Here is an 8,710-nt window from a genome sequence, read left to right on the forward strand (position 1 = left end):
TCTTACTGGGTGGCCAATAACTATTGTTATTTATTTTATACCCTGGTTAGATTATTTTTAAGATTCCAAAATGGGCTGACTATAAGCCAGAGGCGATGAAGGCAACAGTGGAAGAATTGTAAACTCACTGGACTTCACTTAGAGTCATTGCTAAAAAGTATGTTGTTCATAAGGCAACCCTAAAAATCAAAATAAAGAATGCTAAAAAGGAAAGGTGATTTGAATCTTATAGCTTAGGAGGAAATCGATAATGAGTGTTCTGAAAAATGTCATTTCATATCGAACACTGGATGCAGACAAGTCTACAGGGTTGTTTCCGATCTCTGAAATGAATTTGAATGACATCATGTGCGTTAGGAGTCACATGACAGGTGAATTGTGGCGCAAGATGACAAGCCAGTAGTGAGTGATCTCACAGCCAGAGTGCAGGGCGACTCTCAGCAGAAATTCCCAAGAAAATCGAGCCTTTTTGAGAGGGGTACATAACAACTCTTTGTGATGCAAAGTACAGTTAAGTGAAAATAAAAGAAGCCTGCAATAAACGAGGTTTCGTTATTTCCAAGAAAGGCATCTTCTGTATACTTAATAATATTGATAAAGTTCGAATGGAATTAATTTGTATCATCTCGTGGGGTGCGGCGACTTGTGACAGGGGGGTGGGTGGATTTGCTTGCTTTTTCCACTCTGGAATTAATCCCATCCGAGCTTTGCCAGTCTTATTAAGTACACATAAGATGTCTTTCTTGAAAATAATGAAACCACGTTTTTTACAGGCTCCTATGATTTTCATGTAACTGTACTTGACATCGGAAAGAGTTATGTACACCTCCCAGAAAGGTTAAATTTTCTTGGGCGTTGCTACTGTAATACTCCGTGCACTCTGATTATGAAATCACTCACTACTGGTCTGTCACCTCTCGCCGCAATTTAGTTGTCGATGTGATTCCTGACTCACATGACGTCATTCAAATTCGTTATCAGAGATCGGAAACAACCCTGTACTCAACAAGAAGTTTTGCCTGACAGTATTGACAATTACGCCTATTATAAAATGCAAGAGATGAACCCCGGAATGTGACTCACCATGACAATTTTTATATTGCATTTTTGTTGGCTGTTTAACAACGGTGTATCAACTACTAGGTTATTCAGCGTCGATGTGATTGGTGATAGCGAGATGATATTTCTCGAGATGAGGCCGAGGATTCGCCATAGTTTACCTCACATTTTCCTTACAGTTGGAGAAAACCTCGGAAAAACTCAACCAAATGATAATTTCAAGCGGGAACGAACCCACGCTAGGGCACAAGTCTGGATCGGCAGGCAAGTGCCTCAGCCGACTGAACTACGCCAGTGGCCGACTCCCCATGACAATACAGTACTTCAACAAGTGTGAATGCAAGTTGCAGTAGTCAACATTCTGGTTGTGGTAACATATGTAAGTGAGAGCCATCGGCGTAGCTCGGTCAGTTAAGGCGCTTGCCTGCCGATCTGGAGTTGCGTTCGAGCGCGGGTTAGATTCCTGGTTGGGTTCTTTCCGAGGTTTTCCCCAACCGTAAGGAAAATGTCAGGTAATCTATGGCGAATCCTCGGCCTCATCTCGAGAAATATCTCGCTATCACCAATCCCATTGACGCTAAATAACTTCGTAGTCGATAGAGCGTCGTTAAATAACCAAGTAAAAAGGACATAAGTAAGAAAATATCTTCCATCCTCAAAAGAATCAAGAATACATCAATCGGCAAGTTTCTGGTGTGGCCAGAGACACCTAAAAGAGAAGGCAAACATGATATAGAAAGATTGCCGTTTTCGATAATATCACAGAGCTACCAGGATATTCACAGAAAGAAGCGCGAACGGAAAGTTGTCCAAGAAAAGAAAAAAGAAAGAGAAAACGTAAAGTTGTGACAGAAAAAAGAAAACGAACACTCTTCAGAGAACTGCAAAATGAATGAAGTCCAATTTGTGACATTTGCAAGAAGCTTCCAGTGAAATTTGATGTGAATATTGTAAAAGCGTATGTTATATAAATTATAATTCACGTAAACACAGACAACACATTCCTGATGGTGATATCTCCCTATGTCACTCATTTTTATAAAGGAGAAGATTCACATAACAGTATGGATCTTAAGGGTAGTTCGGAGGATGGTGATTACCTTGAAAAATTTGATAAACTAGCAACATATAAATAAGGGTATACAGTAAAGAGACATGTGGATTTATATTTTACATAAAACTGGTATTAGGGCAGTGCAATGCATGTGTAAATACTAATAGAAATGATAGCAACAGTTTAAAATAATATTTGCAGCCAAAACAAAAATAAATGTCTATTAGAGATGATAATTGTGAAGTGGCCAATAACTATGCAATCGGTGGCCAATAACTATCAAGAAGTGGCCAATAACTATAATTTCACACATATTAATTTTAATTGGTCACTAGTATCACACAGTATTCTTGATTCCATTTTTGTAACAGTCATTCGAATAAAGAAATAATTGACAATTACAGATGCACAAACAGTTCCTTCTTACAATATAATGCATTGAAATCCTCGACGTTCAAACATAAAATTTTCCTTAAGTGGCCAATAACTGTATGGTTTACCCTTGGTCATATTGAGTCGCTGTGAGATATGGTTTTTGCCTATTCAAATTGTGTATCTGAGTTGCATCTTCATCGTTGTTTATTTCTAATTCAAGTGGAGATATATTGGTTCTAAATTTATTGCAAATATATGTGTCACTTCTTAAATATCCAAAATTTATGCTGAACTAATTCACAAAAATCAATGGATATTTCTTGTATGACCTCATAGTATTTACATTGATAAGCCCTGTCAGGTGAGCATTCTATGTAGCACAGGAAGCCATTATATTTCATTCCCTCTTTAATCTACTCCTTTCTATAAGTAAAATATTCTGAGAACATCTCAATCCTCAACACTTAAACAAGCGTCTCCTGTAATTTGACTCCAGATCTGTATTCTTTTCGATGAGTTAGAAGTACGTCAAAAAATTTTATTTTCTTTGTACTCGCATTCTGCATAGTTATATTCTCTGTTATTCCTGGTACCTCCATTTCACTTATGAATTAATTTTAAGGCAACATCCAGAACAACTAACACAAGCCTAAAGGAATGTCCATGAAACAAGCTGTAAATAAGACCTTGTTTATTATCACCATTAAATCGAGAACAATTCGTTCCGGCACCGGGAATCGAACCCGGGACCTCTCAGCTCTGCGCGCTGAGGGCTCTTTCTAACTGAGCTGAGAGGTCCCGGGTTCGATTCCCGGTGCCGGAACGAATTTTTCTCGATTTAATGGTGATAATAAACATTGGCTACTTCATAGTAGCCATGTTAATATTCAATGAGGATGGCGAGACCTCATATAATGCATATTAGACCATGTTTACTTTAGTGCGAAAAATAATCATTGCGTTCTTACTCAACAGTGGAAAAGTAATGAAATTACACAAAGCTGCAGCATTATATGGCAAAACATACGAGGAAAAGCAGAGTAGAAAAGTGGACCTTGACCGTTCTTCCACAGAACCGACTGGAGTTTGATCATTCTTCTGAAGTACGTGAAAAATTTAACGCTCATTTTCGAGGACCATGATCGTTTTAACAGAAAACTAGCTAGACCACATGATAGTACTCTCTTTCCATTATAAGATGACCTTATTAACTTTATTTCGATTTTTGATGGACCTTGATCGTTTTTCCCGTGTACCCTTAATATGTGATTGGTTATTTCAATTTTATCACATTGTACATTCGTCTTTGTATTCTTACAATATCTTTGTCATCTGTTGCATTAGTTTCCTGCACAGCAGTCGCGGAGATTTGGCGTGTCGCTGTAACAAAATAGTTTTCGCTGCAGATTGAAGTTACAGATTCTCGAGATAATCTTTGGGCTTCACTTATTGGATATTTTGTTTCAGATGTGTGAAGCGAAGCAGAAAATCCTTATAGCCGGAAGAACGCACACGCGAAGTCTTTGTATTAGTACAGTCTGTGGAACAGATTGAGAATTAGTTCTTGGAGATTCTTGTTGTCATTCTACCATGAAAAAGCGTTTACTATCTTAAACTGGAAAGCTGCCGAACTGACGCTTCCTTTAATAAGAAAAGGGACAAACAGACGATATCCGGAGCGAGGTTAGCTGAACTTAATAGAAAAACAACGCTGCGTCCCGACCGAAAGAAGTCAGCGAGTTTCTTATTATCAGGATATGGGGTTCGGTTCATGATAGCTGCTGATTTAAGTTCAAGTAACTTTATTTTGTTTGCGTAATTATTTATATAGGCCTATATATATATATATATATATTTATTTATTTATTTATTTTCACCGATACTACAACTCCTGCTGCTTCTGTTGCTACTGCTGTTCCAGTATTATCAACTATAGTCTCGTCGCTCTTATTTCCGGCAGCCAATCACGTTGCAGGTCGGCTACATTTAAACGTGTGCATCTTGTCATTCGCTGGTGATAACGTCATGCACTTCCTAAGGCTCGATAAATACTTAATATAAACGCCCGTCATTTTGGCTCTTTCGTTGGCGTTCGCAGAAAGCACACGAGGACGTTATTTGCCGCTCACTTATTTGCTCAATGACAGTGTGTTTGATTTATTATCATAGGAGCTACGAAATGATCATGTTTATAAAAAATATTAACGGGCGACAAATACTGTAGATTCCTCGTCTGGTAGCTCGGCAACGAAATAACAAAAATGGCGAACGATACTACCTACCTAGGCTTTATAGAGCCTTCACTTCCTAAGGCGTAAGCAAAGAGGAGGAGTCACGCCGGAAATAACAGCGACGCGTCTTATAGTGTACATACGAAGTCTTATTTTACTTCTAAATAACTTTAATAACTCGCCTCTTATGGCATTCCTTTATTCCTTATGACAATGTAGTCTGTAAAATAGATGCTATTTTCAATTTCTCAATATATTCTGAATAATTATTAGCTAAAACGGGAATCGAACCCACTCCCGAGAACAACTCCGGATCAGCAGAATAACGTGCTTCCGGCTGAGTTTCGCCGGTGGTTTTGTTGTACGTGTAATAACTTACTTTTCATGAGTAACAAGTACTTTGACTTCGATTGTAAATATTGAAGGACAAGATAGTCTATTCTCTGCTCTTATTTACACTGCTCTACTTGTACATTTTAATGACATCAAATTCACTGACCTGATAATCAAATACAAAGTGTGTAAAAACTTTCAGTTTTGTTTTGAAATCTGTTTAGAGATATTTAAAATAATGAAAAACAGTTGACAATTCACGCGATTTTCATCTACTTTCGCCATTTTGCCGACAAGCGCTGTCATTCCCAACCTCCTCTCTGTGTTGCTCATTCGGATTTTGCGTGCCATTAATAATGGATATGTGTTGGTACGTTTTTTACTGTCAGTTTGGTAGCTCTCCCTTCTGTTCCTGACAGCAAGGTTTCCCCCTCCCAGCTCCCTTTTGAACGCTACTTCATTCTGTTTCAACGTCCAATCAGCCTTGCGTACACACAAAATATCTGAAAGAGCGGATGCGAGTTGACGGTCAAATCATGAACCTGAACGACTGGGGACTGAGTGCGGCGGCAACAAACTTTTCATAGACTTGAGACGTTCTCTGTGCAATTTTCTAGCTTCAAATGATCGCGAGATCAACGTCCGAAATAAGCTACAGCACATTCAATACAAATGTTAAAATCTGAATTTTATGAGAAGTCAACTTTATGGAAATAGTCTTCTGAAAAAGGAGGTAAAATTATGGAAAGTCGAAAAAATATTTTATTTAAATTTAGGAGTATCCTGATATTTGTCCTTCATGAGATAGGGCTATTTTTGATATTGGGAATATTTAAAGGTCCTTAGCCGCCATTTTTAAATCACTTTGCACAGTGGACTTGACACTCTGAATGAAACTACATCAGTTTTGTGAGTTTAATAGAAAAACAATCACATTGTACATTCGTCTTTGTATTCCTACAATATCTTTGCCAGCTGTTACATTAAGAAAAAGAAGGAAGAAAATAAATCGAAATAGGAAAACGAAATTAAAAAAAAAAGATAAGGAGACTGGGAATTTATGAAATTGCATAAAAGTCTTTATTCTTGGTACATACATAAAGTGTTCTGCCCAAAGGCAGGTCTTTCACTGCAAGCCCAGCATTCTACAATCTTTCCTATTTTCTGCCTTCCTCTTAGTCTCCGCATATGATCTATAATCTTAATGTCGTCTATCATTTGATGTCTTCTTCTGCCCCGAACTCTTCTCTCGCTCACCATTCCTTCCAGTGCAACCCTTCAGTAGGCAGTTTCTTCTAAGCCAGTGACCTAACCAAATCCTTTTTCTCTTTATGATCAGTTTCAGCATCATTCTTTCTTCACCCACTCTTTCCAACACAGCTTCGTTTCTTATTCTGTCTGTCCATTTCACACGCTTCAGTCTTCTTCCTATTCAGATTTCAATGCATCTATTCGCTTCTCTTCATTTCGTCGTAATGTCCGCGTTTCTGCCCCATACAATGTCACACTCCACATAAAGCACTTCACTAGTATCTTCCTTAGTTCTTTTTCCAGAGGTCCGCAGAAGATGTTACTTTCTATATTAAAAGCTTCCCTTGCCATTGCTATCCTCGTTTTGACTTCCTGGCAGCAGCTCGTGTTACTGCTTATAGTACATTCCATATATTTGAATCTGCTCACTTGCTCTACAGCCTCATGTAGAATTCGCAAGTTTACCCTCTTTATTTTTCTTCCGACAACCATGATCTTCGTCTTGTTTCCATTTATTTTTATCCCATGCTGCTCACAGCTGTCATTTAGCTCCAGTAGCATATCCCTTAGTATCGTTTCCTCTTCTGCTAACAACGCCATATCATCAGCAAATCTTATGCACTGTATTCTTCTTCATCCTACTTTCACCCATCCCATGTTCTGAAAACAGTTCTTTACCAAATCCTCCAAGTATATGTTGAACAGAGTAATTCATAAAGGACATCCTTGTCGTACTCCTGTCCCTAATTTACTTCCTTCAGACATTTCTTCTCCTATCCTGACTTTGACTCATTGTTTCACACAAAGGTTACTGAACAGCCTCCTCTCTTCAGGATGTCCATCAGTTTGTTCCAATCTGTCTACGTCCACAAATACTATATACAATTCTTTATTCTTCTCTAGGTATATTTTGCTGCTTGTTCATGGTAGTCCAATTGCATCCCTTGTACCTTTTTCTTTCCTGAAGCCAAATTGCTCTTCTTGCAATTGCTCTTCCATCTTAGAATATTCTTGGTAGATCTATGTAATTAAGTGTACTGGTTTTATGTCTTGTTCGTGCTATAGCCTGTTACACACATTACTGATATGTAAACAAGCTTACCATTATTAAAATTTTTATTGAAAATAACTAAATGCTTTTCTATAACATGTCTGTCTGTAACATTAAATATGTTTATAGAATGTACATTTGATATAGTTGCATTATTATTTATACCTACTACATCTTTTAAAATTGTTTTGTCGTTTCTTTTTGCGTTCTATACATTCCCTCACACGTCATTTTCCATTCTTTCCGCACAGTTCTGTTTTACCGATTCACACATTACTAAGCAATAATGACTTTTATAAAAGTTTAAATTTTTAATATCATGTAGTCTGTAAAATGGATTCCTCAGGTTTTATAAGTAAAAAATTACGCTCGAGTATTATATGAATAAAATATTATGAAAATTTCAGTATCTGACGTTATTTACGTAGCAACAAATATGAGATACTCATAGTATTCTAACGTCACTTGCTTAGCAGTGGATTAGACTCTTAAATTGTTAGGATATCTGCATTAATTACTGTATATTTCTCATTTATTTTATCACAGACCCATACTAAAGGCACTTCTACAAGCCAATTCAGATTAAACAGTAGTTCCATTGTAATTACTATTACAGATAGGCTATAAGGTGTATGTTCATAAAGAAATACCGATAAACGAAAGGTAATTAATAATACAACATATAAAATGCATTAAATTTATTTTTTGCAGGATCACGTTTTTTTATGTATTTACAGCTATTGTTGTTAGGCCTTGAAAATTAAAATTCCCAAACAGAAATATCTTGCTAAGGAAACCATCCGTCATATCATAAAACTATACTGAAATAGACCCATTACAGTGCACTTATTGTTACTTAATTACCATTACAGTACAGTTTTGCGAAGGCTTTGGAATAACATTGCTCTAAATTTCAATGCAAAATATATTGTATTTGCAATTTTAAAAATATGATCTTGCAAATTCCTCAATTTTGCAAAAAGCACTTCCCAAATTTGTATCGTAATATAGACCTACAGTTACTCTCAATCATATTTACATTCCCTGTAAATAAGGAAAACTCCTTACAAATCGGAATATCACAGTAACATCCAACCGAGAACATAAATCTTTCACGCAATTACAGGGATCCTGTGAATCGCATTTTTCTTTCTTTTCTTTTTTTTTTATTTTGAGTTTCTAACCTCCCTTGTATAAGTGGAATTGTTTTGCTTGTATTTGCACGGTCGAATGTTTATCAGCGTTTGATGCCATAATTTTCCTTCTGTACATATTATATAATTTGGAAACTGCCATCTATCGGCAGATGCAATAACCAAAGCGATGATGCGGCACCTACAATCAACTCCAGGAACT

The sequence above is a fragment of the Periplaneta americana genome, chromosome 5, assembly GCF_040183065.1.
Source record: "Periplaneta americana isolate PAMFEO1 chromosome 5, P.americana_PAMFEO1_priV1, whole genome shotgun sequence".
In the NCBI taxonomy this organism is placed as follows: Eukaryota; Metazoa; Arthropoda; class Insecta; order Blattodea; family Blattidae; genus Periplaneta; species Periplaneta americana.